Genomic DNA, 18,186 nt, shown 5'->3' on the forward strand with positions numbered 1-18,186 from the left:
TGATTTCAATAGTCCAATTCAAAAATTTTACTTGAAAAATCTTCAGATATTAAAATTCCATCATTTAATTCCTGCTACACACTTTAAAAAATACATACCAAATACTTTTTTCCTAAATAGTCCAAAGCATGACTGTATCAGATGGATGCAGGTTTCTCACTAAACTGGAAAGTTTTAGTTTGTCACTTCATTAGTCAATAATGTAAAGAACCTTAAAATTCTTCAAGATATGCTAAACCACAACTTTATTCAGCATGTCTACTCTTAGTGGGAACATCATAGTGAAAGGTGGTTTAAATTCTATGTTCACCTTGTTTAATGGCCATGGTGATTTATTTAATGAAGAGAGAATGGAACATTGGCCAAACAAGTGGAATAAGTGTGATGAGAGATAATACGAACTATGATCTACAGGAAACAAAATTAGGCAGAATCAGTCAGTAAAGGAATCCTTGTACTTTAAACAGGGACATGTTTCCAGGTTAGAAGAAACAAAATTGTGAATTTAACAAATGCGGCGAAAATCTGCACAGATGATAGAGATACTGTAGTAAAACAGACAACATAGGAAAATGATGCAAAATTCCTGAATTTGGTGCCCCAAATAGTGGTACAAACCAAATATATGTGGGTTCTTACTCTTAATCAGCTGAACTGCTTTTTCCCAATGACCCGTAGGGCCCCTGCCTCTGAAAACAATTGGATAATGATAAAAGCCATGTGTATGTATAGCAAATAGGGGCCAGTAGAGCCTCAAGTTTGATAGAGCAAAATCCCAGTTTGCTCACTTGGAGAAATGTGTGGGGAAAGTTTAGGAAAGGTTTCTCAGGAAGAAAAATAACAAGGAGGTAGGTTTTGGTTTGTGATGAGTTACACAGAGCCATGTGTTAAGGGAACTCCCTGGGTACTGAAGACCTATTGAATTTCTTGCAAATTTTGCTTATGGTCAATACAGATTTAAAAAAAAAAAAAAACAAATGTATTGTGATCTACATTGCCTTTATGTTGTCTGATAACATTGTGGCAGGGAGAAAATCCCAGATGGAGCAACTGTTTAAATTTGAAAGCCTGTAGAGGGGATGGCTAAGAAGGGCAATTTCTTTTATTACAACTCAAGTCTAAGAACATTTGGGTTTGCAAGATGTAGTATTTGATAGCACACCAGGGTGATTACAGTCAGCAATAATTTGCTGCACATTTTAAGATAACAAATATAATTGGGATATTCATAACAGAAAGAAATAAATGTTTGAGGTTATAGATACCCCATTTACTATGAGGTGATTATTATGTATTGTATGCCTGTATCAAAATATCTCACATACCCCATAAACATGTACACACCTAAGTACCCATAAAAATTAAGAATAAATAAATAATAAAGAGCATTTGGGTTTGGAATTGCTTACTGAAAAGAAGTGCCTGAATATTTACTGCAGCATGACTATGTTAGGGTAAACCAATAGGGATATTGGAGCAGTATAGAAAAGGGAAAATAAAACAAAAAATAAAAATTACTTATTAACTCCTCTCTCCAAAGACAAAAACTGATAAGATTTTGCTGTAAACCCTTCCAGTTCTTTCATATCTGTATTGTTTATTCATCCACATTTTATAAAATTAGGGGTATATTGGATCTACTGTTTGTGACCTTTCTCACTTAATACGTCATGAACATTTTTTCATGTCATTCAATATTCTTTCAAAATTTGATTTTCCATGGCTGCATTATTTCTGCATTGTGTTTAGTCAATGTCCTGAATTTTATGTGGTTTTCTGTGACTCATGTTACCCTTGTTCATAAATAATGTGTGCATCTGTGACTATTTTTTAGAATAAATCTCTTTATGAAGAAATACTGGATAAAAGAAGATGAACTTTTTAGCTTTCAATACTTACTATCAAATGGATATTTCTATTACCTATTGCCAAACTTGGTATTAGCAATTTTAAGAACAGAAATTTGATGTGTCAAAAACAGCATTTGATACAGTTTTTCCCTACCAATTACTAGTGATAATGACTATTTGGATACTTTCTAAGCTGCTCCTTCATACTCCACAGAACAACTGTAATTTGTCACTGGACTGGAGCCCCCGGCTGTCACTGACTTTCACATTCCTCTAGTCAGTGGAGGTGCTGGTGGCTAAAACAACCACAGTGCTGAGAGCGGCTTGCTATGTAATCGGGACAAATGAATTCTTCCCTATACCCTATATTTTTCATCTCAATAAGAATAACATACATTCTACAGTCCTTATAATCTTACATTTTCGGAAAAGGTAATGCTAGTCTAATCTAAATATGATGCTCTGCATTTACAAAATTTTAAAATTTTCTTCAATGTTAATTTTAGATTTAGGGGGTACATATGCAGGTTTGTTAGAGGGGTATATTGTGTAACACTAAGGTTTAGGATATAAACAATTCCATAACCCAGATACTGCCCACAGTAGCCAATAGTTAGTTTCTCAACACTTACCCTCCTCCCTCCCTCCCCACCTCCCAATGGTCCTCAGTTTCTATTGTTGCCATATTTATGCCCATGAGAACCTGAAATGCGGCTTCCATTTACTAGTGAAAATACGTGGTATTTGGTTTTCTGCTCCTGATTTAATCTTAGGATAATGGTCTCCAGATGTATCTATTGCTGCAGAGGACATGATTTTATTTATTTTTATGGCTGTATAGTATTCCAGCTTTCGTGTGTGTGACATTTTTCTTTATCCAGTCCGGTGTCGACGGACACCTAGATTGATTCTGTATGTTTACTACTGTGAATACTGCTATGATAAACATGCAAGTGCATGTATCTTTTTGGTATACCAATTGACTTTATTTTGAATATAGACCCAGTAATAAAACCGCTGAGTGAAAAGGTAGCTCTGTTTAACATTCTTTGAGAAATCTCTGAACTGCTTTCCACAGTGCCTGAATTTACATTCCTACCAACAGTATATAAGTGTTCCTTTTTCCCCCCAGCCTTACCAGAATCTGTGTTTTTTAAAACTTTTTAATAATAGCCATTCTGACTAATGTGAGATGGTGTCTCATTGTGGTTTCAATTTGCTTTTCTCTGATGATTAATGATGTGGAGAGTACTTTTATCACATTTGTTGGCTGCATATATGTCTTTTGAGAAGTGTCTGGTCATGCCTTTTGCCCGTTTTATAATAGGGTTGTTTGTTTTTGCTTGTTCAATTGTTTAAGTTCCTTGGAAATTCTGGATGTTGGACCTTTGCTGAATGAATTGTTTGTGACTCTACCAAATGAGTATATGATTCAGATCCTCTTAGGCCTCAGCTATCTGAATATCCTTCTTGTGATCTGGGCATATTTCTTTGTCCTTTCATAGACCTGAAATCTTTCAAAATAGAAAGTAGTTTAGACTTCTAGTGTAAATAAATGCTGAAACATTACTGAGTGCTTCCTGAGTGCCTTAGTGCCAAGCATTGCACTAAGAATCTTCTTTTTTTTTCTTTTTTTTTTCTTTTGAGACAGAGTTTTCCTCTTGTTGCTCAGGCTGGAGTACAATAATGTGATCTTGGCTCACTGCAACCTCTGCCTCCTGGGTTCAAGCTATTCTCCTGCCTCAGCCTCCTGAGTAGCTGAGATTGTAGGCATCTGCCCCAAGGCCCAGCTAATTTTTGTGTTTTTAGTAGAGACAGGGTTTCACCATGTTGGTCAGGCTAGTCTCAAACTTCTGACCTCAGGTGGTCTGCCTTCCTTGGCCTCCCAAAGTGCTAAGATTACAGGTATGAGCCACCATGCCCAGCCTGCACTAAGGATTTTGTATGCATTATCTTCACATAACACACAAAAAGGTCCCATGATCTCTGTAGATCATCATTTTTTAGATGAAGAAAGTGAGGCTAAAAGAATTTTTTTTAATAATCTACCCAAATTCATGTAATTAGTAAATAACACAGTTGGACCTCCAACTCAGTTGTATGACACCAACCAATACTTGTTCTGAGCATTTTGGTAGTAAAGCCTGATTTAAAAGCAGTGCACCGTAACAGCTCAAATGCTGTGTGTATATAACGTGTTTAAGTTCTTTCTGGCACCCAGGATCTCGCTAGGTCATCTTTTCCTACTGTCGCATTAATGTAAAATCATGAGATGTGTATAAAATTTGGTACTAGACTCAACTAAATACAGGTAATAGACCTGATTAATTTCTGAAAAGCAAAGAAGGAAATTTCCTGTGAAATGCACTATAATGTCAAATATGATAGACTTGGCATCACTTGCATTGAAAGTTTGAAACTGTGGAGTGCCTTAAAGATAATTTTCAAACTTCTCCCTTACGAATGTGCAAACCGAGATGGCAATGAAGAATTTAATAGAGACAAAACCTAGGATTCAAATCTAGGTGTCTTGATTCCCAGTCTAGTACTTTTCCTGTGAAAACATTCTGCAACTTGTGACAAATGATAAATATTCTTGGATTTAGGAGATAAATAAAAAAAGAGCAAGGAGATGTATCATGAAGACATTTCACTTAGAGATTATAACAGCATAAAATTGAAAACAACCTAAATTTCAATCAATAGGATATTTGATAAACAAGAGTACATAAAAAGCATGAATCCTACCCAGCCATTCAAAATGATGATGTAGAGCTCTGTGTATTGTCCTAGATAGATGAACATGATGTATTATTTTTTAGAAGGAAGAAAGCATGTTACAAAACAGTGTGTATAACATGGCTTGCTGTATATGAAATTTCACATTTATATTCATAGATAATGCAGTTTTGTCTAGATGATGAGATTAAGATTTTTTTTCTGTTCCCTTGACTTAATGTTTTTAAAATTGTTTTTAATAAGAATGTTGCAAAAAAAATGCTTTGAAACAAGAAAGCAGTTGGATTCTCTGTGCCTTTTGCTTTTTGTTTTTGTTTGTTTGTTTGTTTTGGAGACAGAGCTTTGCTTTTGCCCCAGCTGGAGTGCTATGGCAGGATCTTGGCTCACTGCATCCTCAATCTCCCAACTTGAAGCGATTCTCCTGCCTTATCCTCCCAAGTAGCTGGGATTACAGGTGCCCACCACCACGCCCGGCTAATTTTTTTTTTTTTAATTTTTAGTACAGACAGGGTTTCACCACATTGTTCCGGCTGGTCTCAAAGTTCTTTCTTTGAGACCTCAGGTGATCTGCCCACCTTGGCATCCCAAAGTGCTGGGACTACAGGCATGAGCCACATGCACCTGGCCTCTCTGTGCCTTTTAAACTAAACCAGTGTGCCTCAAACTTTAATCCACTGGAGAATCTTGTTAAAATGTGTGCTTTGATTCACTAAGTCTGGGGTGGAGCTGGAGAGCCTACAGTTTCAACAAAATCCGAGGTGATGCCATTGCTGCTGAATGGAGAACAGTGCATTGCAAGGATCTGGTTTTGTTAATTACTCCACCAGGCCTTTTTCTCACTCACGCCATGTGCAGTTTCTGGCAGTCTTGGCCCGAAATTATTTTCCCTTGCTTATTAGTGCTATAGTGATTTCTAGGTGAATAGGACCCTAGAGTTTTCTTATTTTTCTTGCAGTTAATAAACATAAACACTGGGGGACACTATTTTAAATTTCCAAACACCCGTTATACAACTGGAAGTATTACTCAGCAATTGCCTCTCCCCCCAGATAGTTTTTATCTTGATACTCTTGACTGAGGATATAATAACAGCATTGATTGTTTAAATGGATGAGCAATCAGGGAGCAATTAAGATTTTAAAAAACAACAGTAATTGATAGGCTGCTCAGCAAGATAAATGATATTGTAATATGGATGTTAATTTTCGACACATTTCTTTAATGTATTTTCAGGAAGAAAATCAAAATAAAGCATTTTAAGAATGACTGGGCATGGGAATACCCTAACTTTTTTTATGAAAGCAAAATATTAAAACATTGAACTGGGGGAAAAGTTGTGTGAAATAAAACACCTTAGAAATTATAATGTAATTATCAAGAATAGAATAAAATATGGTAACTACTACTATAAATATTCAGCACTTAGTACTTACTATGTGATCTTGGCTTACTGCGCTAGTCAAGTTGATTTACATGAATTATCTTGTTTGATGTCTTATTTCATGCTTATAGAAGTTCAATAACTCGTCCAAAGAAACACATCTAGTAGGTAGTTGTATTTTGGTTTACATTCGCTAACTTAAAACTCAAGATCATAACCACAATACTGTACCTTGAGAGTCATCCAACAAAAAGAGTTACTGCCTAATGTGTAACAGACTTTGTTCTAGATAATAAGGACAATTTAATGAATGAACAATACAAAACTTTCCCTTGCTGGGTACGTGGCTCATGCCTGTAATCCCAGAACTTTAGGAGGCCGAGGTGGGTGGATCACAAGGTCAAGAGATCCAGACCATCCTGGCCAACATGGTGAAACCCTGACTCTACTAAAAGAACAAAATTAGCCAGGCGTGGTGGCATGCATCTGTAATCCCAGCTACTGAGGAGGCTGAGGCAAGAAAATCACTTGAACCCGGGAGGCAGAGGTTGCAGTGAGCTGAGATCATGCCACTGCACTCCAGCCTGGAGACAGAGTGAGACTCCATCTCAAAAAAAAAAAAAAAAAAAAAAAACCCTTCCCTTCAAAGAGTTTACCTTCTAGGGAAGATAAAGAGATATTGCATTTATATTGGACCTTACTCCCTTAGTTGTAGAGTACTGAGTGAGAAATAGAGAGGGACTTCCCTCTTTGGGCCTCAGTTTCTTGAACTATAGAATAAATATTTTGTACTCTAAGTTCACTTTAGTATCCCAAACCTGTATGTCTGTGAAAGTTCAAACCACTTTATGTATCTCTGTAGTTCCTGCCTCCAATTCAAACTACTAATAAGCCACTTCATGGAGGCCTCCTGATTTCATGTCTTTAATTGTAATTTATTTTTCACTAATTATTGTTACTTATATCATTATCAAAGCTGCATTTGTGAAATTATGACAGTAAGAGAAATCTGACATAGTGGATTCCATCTTGCTTCTGACCCCTATGCTGTCCTTGGTCATTCCTGGACATAGACCAAGCTAACTCTGGGAAGAATTTAGTTTATACTTTAAATCAAAGATGTTAATAGCCCTTCCCAAAACAAAACCACCTTCATAAAACTAATGAAAGGCCACAAGGTTAGGATTATGAGAGGGTGGTTAATTACGATAAAACAAACATAATTTCTATAATCCCTTACTACTCAGGAGTCTTAGGCCAGATGTCATAAGATAGGCCTACTTTCTATAATCTCTTACTACTGAGGGATCATGTGGTAGAGGTCACAAGATCTGTGACTGTATTAATCTGTTCCCACACTGCTGCAAAGTAATACCTGAGACTGGGTAATTTATAAAGAAAAGAGGTTTAATTGGCTCATGGTTCCTCAGACTGTACAGGAAGCATAGCAGCTTCTGCTTCTTGGGAGGCCTCAGGAAGCTTACAGTCATGGCAGAATGCAAAGGAGGCGCAGGTACTTCACATGACCAGAGCAAGAGGAAGGGGTTGCGGGGAGAGATACTGTGCACTTTTAAATGACTAGATCTTGTCAGAACTTGTCACTACCATGACAATAGTACCAAGGGGGATGGTGCTAAACCATTCATGAGAGACCACCCCCATGATCCACTCACCTCTCATCAGATCCCTACCATCAGCATTGAGATTACATTTCAACATGAGACTTGGGCAGGGACACAAATACAAACCTTATCAGTGACTTTTCCAATTGCTCCTATAGATAGCATCACCCTTGTAGAACCTAAGATTGTTTTTTGAAATAGCCTTAAGCCTGAACCCACCCAGACTTGTGACTCATAACTCCTGTAGCCCCACCCAGAGGCAGACTCAGGGCACAGGAATTGTTTTCCACACACTTCTGATTTTATCCACAACCAATCAGCACCATGCATTCTTTAGCCCCCTTTCCACCAAATTGTCGATAAAAACTCTAACCTCCTGGGCTCCAGGGAGACTGATTAGAGTGATAACTCCAGTTCTCCTGCACAGGCCAGCTTCGTGTCAATTGAACTGTTTCTCTACTGCAGTGCCATCATTGCAGTGGATTGATTTTATGTGTGTAGTGAGCAGAAAGCCTATTGGGCTGTTAAATGATCATCATTACCAAGGGCCACAAATGCAAGCTCAGGCTGCTATGGAATGACTTGGAGGCTTTCTGCAGCAGTGTTTCTGACAACATCACTTTCCCCAAGCCTTCTTCTACCTGAGCTGGACTGCTGGCGTTCTGCTAGTTCTGCTATCTTGTTTGCAGGTTCTCTTATGCTGTCACAGTTGAGACCAATGAGATCAGTTGAAACAATGAGTCAGGACTCAATGTATGAGAGTCAAATGTCATCATCAGAAATTATTGAGAGCTTTTCAGTAATTGCCATGAAATAAAGCAATTTACCGATCTGGGTCAAAAGGCTTTGATAAATTCTCAATGTCCTCTTCTCCAAGAGTTTCACACCTAAAGATTTCCTTCTCCTTATGGAAAAAATGGCAATACTAGAACTGGCATAAAAGAAATGTGGAGGCCAGGTATGGTCATGGCTCATGCCTGTAATTCTAGGACTTTGGGAGGCCAAAGCAGGTGAATCACCTGAGGTCAGGAGTTTGAGAACAGCCTGGCCAACAGGGTAAAATACCATCTCTGCTAAAAATACAAATATTAGCCTGGCATGGTGGTGGGCACCTATAATCCTAGCTACTCCAGAGGCTGAGGCAGGAGAATTGCTTGAACTGGTGGGATGAAGGTTGCAGTGAGCTGAGATGGTGCCACTTCACCCTAGCCTGGGCAAAAGAGCAAAACTCCATCTCAAGATAAAAAAGAAAAAAAGAAATGTGGGAGTATATTTTCTCTGTAACATTTTGGGGAAAAGGTGTCAGCAGGCAATTCAAGTCTCCCTTAATTTGCCAGTGTTCCTTTCAGTCATAAATTTATTATCCCAATACTAATGTATCTGGTTGCATATTCCATACTGGGCCCTAAGAATATGGCAATGTGACTAATGGGCCATGCCTTCAAAGAACTGGCATGGTTTTTAAACATGAAGAATTCTAGAACTGGAGTGACTATTGTTGATTGAATCATTCCCCCAGTTCATATGACAAAGCCTAAATCCTCAGTAAGACTATTAGGATATAGGGCCTTTATAGAGGTAATTAGGGTAAAATGAGCTAATAAGGATAAGGCTGTATTCCAACAAAACTGTGTCCTTTTAAGAAGAGGAAGGGACACCAGAGCTTTCTCTCTCTGCACACATGCACACTGAGAAAAGGTCATCTGAGAGCGTAGCAAGAAGGCAGCTGTCTGCAAGCCAGGAATAGAGCCCTCACCAGAAAGATTTAAACAAACCTTGCTAGACCTTGGACTTGCAGCCTCCAGAATTGGCAGAAAATACATTTCTGTTGTTTAGTCACTAAGCCTGCAGTATTTTGTTATGGTGGCCTGAAATGACTAACACAATGGTATTGAACATTTTAGATAATTTTTGGCATGAAAAAATAATGACAGGAAATCGGGAGCTTTGGGAACTTATGTGTAGGAAAGAACGGAGATGTCATCATGAACTATGTGTATTTGTAACCAACAAATTTTGAAGTATATAAGGTAACTGGCTTTGCAGAAAACAGGGATAAAGACTTTTATAGGTGGGGTGATAATGGGAGCAGGGGGCTTTTGATTTGGAAGAACTTACCAGACCCTTAAATTTCAGAATATATAATAGGTAGAAAAGAGAATGTTACATGTGTTGTCACCTATGTGTAATAAAAATAATTTGAGTTATTTGCTATGGAATTACTTTCCTATTCAAATAGAGACAGTCTATATCAATGTCAAATTTTATTTAATTTTACACATACTGTCATTCCTTTTGAACAGTCTCCCTCAGTTTCATGTATGTAACTATCAGAGGCAAAAGAAGCTCTTGTCTTGCCAAGGAGGACTCCAAGAAATTAGAAATTGGTACCAAACCCTTCACACTTCCTTGGCAATAAAATAAGATCTAAGGTAATTAAAAGTCTCAGTTCACTCAGAATAAGCCCTGCTTATGCCTGAGGTCTGGCATCCCCATCCAACTGGCACCCCACTTTTCTTTCCAGAAAGAACTCCCATTTGAATAACAAATTATGCAACCACCTGAATTTAACCAGTAGAACTTATTTACACCCATTCAGTTCCAAAGAAAGTACTCCAACCTGCCTGTTGTACGATAAAGAATTTAGTTTGCCTTTGCCCCAGGTTTCTGGTATGGAGCTTCTAAAATCCTTGGAATATCCAAAGTGATAAGAGTGTCATTGTTGCTCTTGAATCCTTTGGATCATATCTGACTTTATGCTAGTGAAATTAAATAACTCAGGATAGAGACTTGTCACCAAAACAATTAATCATATGATTTTAGGGTTGGAGCCTTGAGCCAAATCAGCCTCCAGGGAGTCCTGGGTGCTGGAGATAAAGTTCAATCACATAGTCAATGTTCAATCAATCATGCCTATATAAGGAAACCCTAATAAAAACTCTGGACACAGAAACTCAGTGGAGCTTTCTGACTGCCAAACACACTGATGTGCTGAGGATGACAGGCCCTGATTCCATGGGGAAAGAGCATGGAAGTGCTACATTTGAGACACTCTCAGGCCTCACCCTATGTATGTCTTTATTTGACTAGTTCTGATTTTTATCCTTTAAAATAAAACTATAATTGTAAGTATAGCACTTTTTTGAGTTCTGTGTACTCTAGCAAATTATCAAAATCTGAGGGAGTTGTGGGAACTCCTGAATTTATAGCCAGTAGGTGAGAAGTATGGTTGGCCTAAGATTCTCTGAAGCATAGCTTTTAATGTGAGAACAGGCTTGTGGAGGACTGAGTCTTTAACCTGTGGAGTCTGTAATAACTCAAGGGATTAGCACCAGAATTGTGTTGCATTCCACCAGTTCTTATGAGGATATCATGACAGGAAGAGCTTTGATCGCCAAAGAAAATAACACTTTTATTTCTGCTCACTCTAGCCAGAATAAACATTTTTATATATTCTAAAGTTTATTAATATAGTTTTTGCCTTTTTCTTTGCTTTAAAATGAGGGCTACAAGGATTGGCACAAACAAAATGAACAACGTTCAGTTGCATGTTTAAATAGATTTCTGTTTCTGGCACAGAAAGAATATATATTTAACAAGCCATGGATAAAAGTCATGTGGCCACAAACAGGAAAATGGTTGAAAACAACAGACTGGGCCACTGCTCTTCATTGGTGTCCGTCTCTCCCTAGAGTGGAAACCTTAACTTTCCCCCACCACAGCTAGATACTAATTCCACAAGAGAGCAGTGACGACAAAACATGGCTTCTTTTTTTTGTTTTGAGACGGAGTCTTGCTCTGTCACCCAGGCCGTCATGCAATGGTGTGATCTTGGCTCACTGCAACCTTCACCTCCTGGGGTTCTAGTGATTCTTCCACCTCAGCCTCCCAAGTTGCTGGGATTACAGATGTCTGCCACCATGTCCAGGTAATTTTTTGTATTTTTAGTAGAGACAAGGTTTCACCATGTTGCTCAAGCTGGTCTCAGACTCCTGACCTCAGGTGATCCACCTGCCTCAGCCTCCCAAAGTGCTGGGTTACAAGTGTGAGACACCACACTCAGCCAAAACATTACTTCTTAAGAAGAGAGAGATTTGGGAGACTGAGGCAGGAGGAATACTTGAGCCCAGGAGGTCAAGGTTGCAGTGAGCTATGATCATGCCACCCCACTCCAGCCTGGGCAACAGAGTGAGACTCTGTTTTAAAAAAAAAAAAAAAAAAAAAGGATGCACTTTAAGATTTTGTAGAGTTAGGTGAACTCCTGGCTATAGAAATAATTAGGTATAATTAGGTATATGTTCACGGCCTTGTTACTTAATTGTCTGAGCCTCAATTTTCTCATCTGTGTAATGGGTAATGCCTTTTTACTAGGTGATCGTGGGGATTAAATAAGAATGAATAAAAGGCAACAAAATGTGCCGGAAACTTAACAAGTAGTTAATAAATAGTAAATTTAGAGCGACTCTTCAGCTTGAAGCTGCAGCTTTTTGTCATCTCTCATTCTCTTTTGTTTTCATCTTGTTTTTGCCCAAAACAGTTTCCATAGAAAGGTTTAAAATTTATCTATTGTTTATAACCTCAAAGCATTTATAGAACCTTGAAAACAGTAGCCATTTGCATTGGACTCCAAGACAGCCTCACTACTTTGTTGTTCATCTGGTGTTTTTTCTTTCTTGACAACTCATTAGAGTTGGGTTGGTTGGACAGTATTTTTAGTGTGTGTGTGTGTGTCTCCAAGCAATTGGTATTAAAACACTTTTTTTTTTTTTTTTTTTTGCAGACAAGCAGAACACTGTTTCTACATTTTACCAGTTTATTATTTTGCGTGTTCTTTGGTTTCTCATTCTAAAAAATGCTGTAGGCCATCTCTTTTGTTTGGATTTTATGCAGGTAAATATCTGTGATTCTCTGTATAATCACAGCAGCACCAAACCGAGTTTTGAATGCTTTTTTCCTGACTTCAGAGCACTATGTGCTGAATTCTGAAATCAGAAGCTCCTTCTCCTCGGGTGTAAATGGAGGTAGCCACAAGTGCATTGTTAGAACACAGCCTTCTCTGCAGGCATGGCTAGAGCTGGAAAATATCAATAGATGGACAGGGAGAGATTGAGAATCGAGAAAAATAAAAACAAGAGACTAAATCAAGGGAAGAGAATTACTCTGCAAGACATGAGCAGACCATGTGGAAAATTATAAATGGTCAACAGATAGTGGATGGTCATTGAATAGATAATATGGATGGTCAGTGGATAAATAATAGGTCCTTCAAGAATCCCATCTGCTTTGGAGCAGAATTCTGGCCAGTGAGATGCTTCTACAATCCATAGGAGAGGATGATGGGGGAAGTTGACTAATACAGTCATGCCGAGGCACCAGAGAATTGCAGTCATATACCCTGCCACTGAAGTCTGGGAGACTTACGCAGACAGGGGTTCTGTTGCCTTTTTTTTCTGTGTGATCTTTCTTAACCCCAGTGAGTCTGGGTCTTCAGCTGTAAAACTAAGGTCATTACAGTTCTGGGCTCATTTGAGGAGGAGAGGAGATATTGATTATATAGAAATTTTTTTGGAATATCATAATTGCTTAGTACATGTAGCTAACGGGATAAATATTTTTGATGGGTTACTCTGTTCCCAGATATTATGCCAGCATTTTCCATGCAATTCCTTATTTAACCTTCCTAATATCATAGTACATGTTATTACTCCCATTGCACAGATAAGGGAAGTGAAGATTCAGAGAAGTTAGATGATGAATAGCAAAAAGCAGAAGAAAATAGCAGAACTTGGATTAAATCCTATGTCCATCTCTTTCCTAAAAATGGAACCCTCCACCGTATGTCATACTAGACCCAAGCTTAAATAAACAAATCTGCTTCATATTTAACATCAATTCTGTTTGTATTCTCAATGAAAGCATCAATGTAGGTTGGATATTTGAATTAGGAAAAAAGAACAAGCATCACTAATCATCAGAGAAATGCAAATTAAAACTATAATGAGATAAGTTCAAATGGCTTATATTCAAAAGACAGGCAACAAAAATGCTGGTGAGAATGTGGAGAAAGGGGAACCCTCATACAGTGTTAGTGGAGATGTAAATTAGAACAGCCACTATGAAACAGTATGGAGATGCCTCAGAAAACTATAAATAGAACTACTATATGATCCAGCAATCAAACTGCTAGGTATATATCCAAAAGAAAGAAAATCAGTGTATCAAAGAGCTATCTGCACCCCTGGTTTTTTGCAGCATTATTACAGTAGCCAGTAGATGGAATCAACCTAAATATCTAGCAATAGATGAATGGATAAAGAAAATGTGATACATATATATAATTAAATATAATTCAGCTGTAAAAAAGAATTAAATCTTATCATTTACAACGACATGGATGGAACTGGAAGACATTATGTTAACTATAATAAGCCAGGCACAGAAAGACAAATACCATACATTCTCACTTATATGTGGGAGCCAAATGTGTTAAACCCATAGAAGTAGAGAGTTGAATTGTGACTAATAGGAGGTGGGAGGGGAAGTCAAGGAAAGGCTGGTTAACGAATCCAAAAATGGATTCTTAATATCTGACTCTCTCTATAACCACAGCAGCACCAAACCGAGTTTCTGAATGCTTTGTTTCCTGACTTCAGAAAACTTACAGTGAGATAGGAGGAATAAGTTCTGGTGCTCTGTAGCACTGTAAGTTGACTATAGTTATTAATCATTTATTGTTTATTTTTAAAAGTCTAGAAAAGATTTTTAATGTTTCTAACACAAATAATATCTGTGATATGAATATGCTAATTACCCTTATTTGATCATGTATTGTATATATGTATCAAAATATCACTTTGTACCCTATACATATGTACAATTACTTCATGTCAATTAAAACTTTTAAAAATGCCAGTCATGAATGCACAAATAGAGAATTCCAGTGCCAACAGCAATGAAATATGCCTACCATAGCCTAGCTAGTATATTAATTGCAACTAAGAACTCGAAAAATACAAAAAGCAACTACCTAAGAACTCTGAGAAAGCAACCAGCAAACAGATTGGAGAAAGCAGACAAAACTTGGAGAATGGCCTGCATGGGATGAGTTTCTTGCTCTATTCTTTTATTTCTCTCCGCTGGGTTGACTTGACTCAAGGACAATCCCAGTGCGTAACCGTGTAGTGAGCAGGCACGAAAAAATACCTGAGTAAGACCCTGGCTTTCTGGCCAGAAGACAACACAAAGGAGTCCTTGTGAGTCTGAAGGTATAAGGGAATTTTTTTTATTTTGTTTGTTTTTCTCTTTCTTACTCCCAACCCTGATTCAAAGGCAGCCCTAACCATAGTGGTAGAGGTGGCAACAAAACAGTCACCTAAAACCAAGATAAAACCTGTCTCTCAGGTCCAGAGGAATTTGAGAGAGGCCCCTGTGGTCCAACAAGTGCAAAGAAATTGCATTATTTTTCTTTCGCCACTTTGTCCAGTAGTGAAAGAAATGATACCAGCCATGTGGAATCATACAGAAATAAATGTGGATAAAACTCCAGAAGGAATCCAGTCTTTTTTGACTGATGAGTGGGAAATAGAACGAGAGTAGGAGAGTATGAGGGGGATTCCAGAGGAGAGACCTTGGGAAGTGCCCCTCCCGTCATTCTGTTATGAGCTAGCATAAGTCCCAGGCTCATCACCAAGTTGCATATGATGGGACAGAGCACAAGCAGGATGGCCAAGGCTTTGACAACTGAACCAGTATTGGAATCCTCACATGAAGAAAAGCTAAACCAAATTCATGAATTGAACATTGCTGGGTTGAGTTCTCTTTTTTTTTTTCTCTTTAAGCAACATTCTCCAGAGTACTTTAACAGAACCAAGAGTCTTACAATCTAATATTCAAAACATTCAGAACATAATTCAAAGTTAGTTAAAATGAAAAGAACCTCAAAAAGTACCCAAGTCTCAAGAGAGAAGACAATTACAGATGCCAACACAAGATATTACAGATGTTGAAATTATCAAAGGTTTTAAAGCAGCTATTATAATCAGCTCTAGGAAAGCAGAAACAGGACCCCTTCCTGACACCTTACACCAAAATTAACTCCAGATGGATTAAAGACTTAAACATCAGACCTAATACCATAAAAACCTTAGAAGAAAATCTAGGCAAAACCATTCAGGACATAGGTGTAGGCAAGGACTTCATGACCAAAACGCCAAAAGCAATGGCAACAAAAGCCAAAATAGACAAATGGGACCTAATCAAACTCCACAGCTTCTGCACGGCAAAAGAAACAGTCAGTAGAGTGAATCGGCAACCAACAGAATGGGAAAAAATTTTTGCAGTCTACCCATCTGACAAGGGACTGATATCCAGAATTTACAAAGAACTAAAGCAGATCTACAAGAAAAAAAACAAACAAGCCCATTCAAAAATGGGCAAAGGATATGAACAGATACTTTACAAAAGAAGACATACAGGAGGCCAACAAACATATGAAAAAATGCTCATCATCACTGGTCATCAGAGAAATGCAAATCAAAACCACATTGAGATACCATCTCACACCAGTTAGAATGGCGATCATTAAAAAATCGGGAAACAACAGATGCTGGAGAGGATGTGGAGAAATAGGAACACTTTTACACTGTTGGTGGGAATGTAAATTAATTCAACCAATGTGGAAGACAGTGTGGCGATTCCTCAAGGACCTAAAAATAGAAATCCCATTTGACCCAGCAATCCCATTACTGGGTATATATCCAAAGGATTATAAATCATTCTACTACAAGGACACGTGCACACGAATGTTCATTGCAGCACTGTTTACAATAGCAAAGACCTGGAACCAACCCAAATGCCCAACGATGATAGACTGGATAGGGAAAATGTGGTACATATACACCATGGAATATTATGCAGCCATCAAAAACGATGAGTTCACGTCCTTTATAGGGACATGGATGAACCTGGAAACCATCATTCTCAGCAAACTGACACAAGAGCAGAAAATCAAACACCGTATATTCTCGCTCATAGGCGGGTGTTGAACAATGAGAACACATGGACACAGGGAGGGGAGCACTACACACTGGGGTCTGTTGGGGGGAAATGGGGGAGGGGCGGGGGGTGGGGAGGTGGGAAGAGACAGCATGGGGAGAAATGACAGATACAGGTGAGGGGACGGAAGGCAGCAAAGCACACTGCCATGTGTGTACCTATGCAACAATCTTGCATGTTCATCACATGTACCCCAAAACCTAAAATGCAATAAAAAAAAAAAAGAAAAAAAAGAAATGGCCAAAAAAAAAAAAAAAAAAAAAATGCTTAAAATTGATGAAAGCATATATACCTTCCCTGCAGATAAATAGAAACTATAAAGAATCAAATTTGAATTTCAAACCTGAAAACTATAATATCTGACATAAAAAATTCACTGGGTGGGCTCAATTGAATAATGTAGATGACAGAGAAATTAGTTATTAAACTTTTAAGATAAAAAAATAGAAATTACCCAATCTTAAAAACAGAGGGGATAAAAAGATTTTTAAAAATTAGCAGAGCCTTAAGAAACTGTGGTACAATATCAAAAAGACCTAATGGTCTTGTCATTTGAGTCCCACAGAGAAAGAAGATAAACATTATTAAAGAAAAAAGTCAGAGAAATAACAGGCAAAAACTAAAATTTATGAGTGTAAGGCGTTAAGACCTTTTTGCAACCCTCAATGTAACAGAGACAAAAGAGAATATATTTTTCATTGACTGATATAAACTGACAATTTTCTTGATAAATTCAAAACTGCGATGTCTTTTTCCTGGACTTACTTAACCCTAGACCATCTTTTAAGTACTGAGAATGATTAATCTCTTGAATAGATATTTCTGGACTTTTAGGACATCTTTTCAAAAACTGAACATTGCTTAATGGGCTATCTTCCTTGCTCTCATATCATATTTCCCATTGTCGTTCCTATTCCTCATCTTTACCTACTGCCTTCAATTAATAAAAAGCTTGGCTAAATGCTAGAAATCTAAAGTGGCCATATTTTTGGACAGTCACTCACTGTAGCAGAAATAAAGCTTTCCCTTTTCTCATGTATTTATGGAAATCTTACTGAGCTTCCCAAACACCGGTCTATGAGAAGGAACTAAAAATACGTATTAGATTTTCTCCTGGTTCTCGTTACAATCAAAACTTCAGAGAATTTTCTACATGAAACTGTATCTAATATCCCAGGCCCTTGTCATCTCTTACCTGGATGACTGTCACAGTGTCCTGCTCTCCCCAATGTCCAAACGTGTTGTTGTTTTTTTTTTAATCCATCCAACACAGCTACCAGAGTGATACATTAAAATGAAAACATGACTGAGTCACTCAGTGATTAAAAGTCTTTCCATATGGTTTCATGAAACAAGTTCTTTGTCTGATGCAATATTTTGCAAAATACTCGCATCCAGAATGTGGCTCACCCTCTCATCATCTTTTTGTGACCAAAAGTTTTTTATCTTGATAAAATCTAATTTATTATTTGTTTTTTTCCTTTTTGAATGCCTTTTGTGTTCTGAAAAATCTTTTCCTATCCTAAAGTCATAGAAAATA

The 18,186-nt window shown here is 37.8% G+C and overlaps 1 long non-coding RNA gene across 1 annotated transcript in view; it reads right to left on the reverse strand.

Annotated features, from left to right (window-relative positions):
• LOC141580729 (uncharacterized) overlaps positions 1 to 17,928 on the reverse strand; it is a 127,282-nt gene extending 109,354 nt beyond the window's left edge. Inside the window, exon 1 of the long non-coding RNA XR_012513020.1 lies at positions 17,842 to 17,928. This is a non-coding gene — a long non-coding RNA (uncharacterized LOC141580729). The remainder of the gene's footprint in view (positions 1 to 17,841) is intronic.
• Positions 17,929 to 18,186: the final 258 nt, after the last annotated feature.

Source organism: Saimiri boliviensis, chromosome 12 (genome assembly GCF_048565385.1).
Source record: "Saimiri boliviensis isolate mSaiBol1 chromosome 12, mSaiBol1.pri, whole genome shotgun sequence".
Classification (NCBI taxonomy): Eukaryota; Metazoa; Chordata; class Mammalia; order Primates; family Cebidae; genus Saimiri; species Saimiri boliviensis.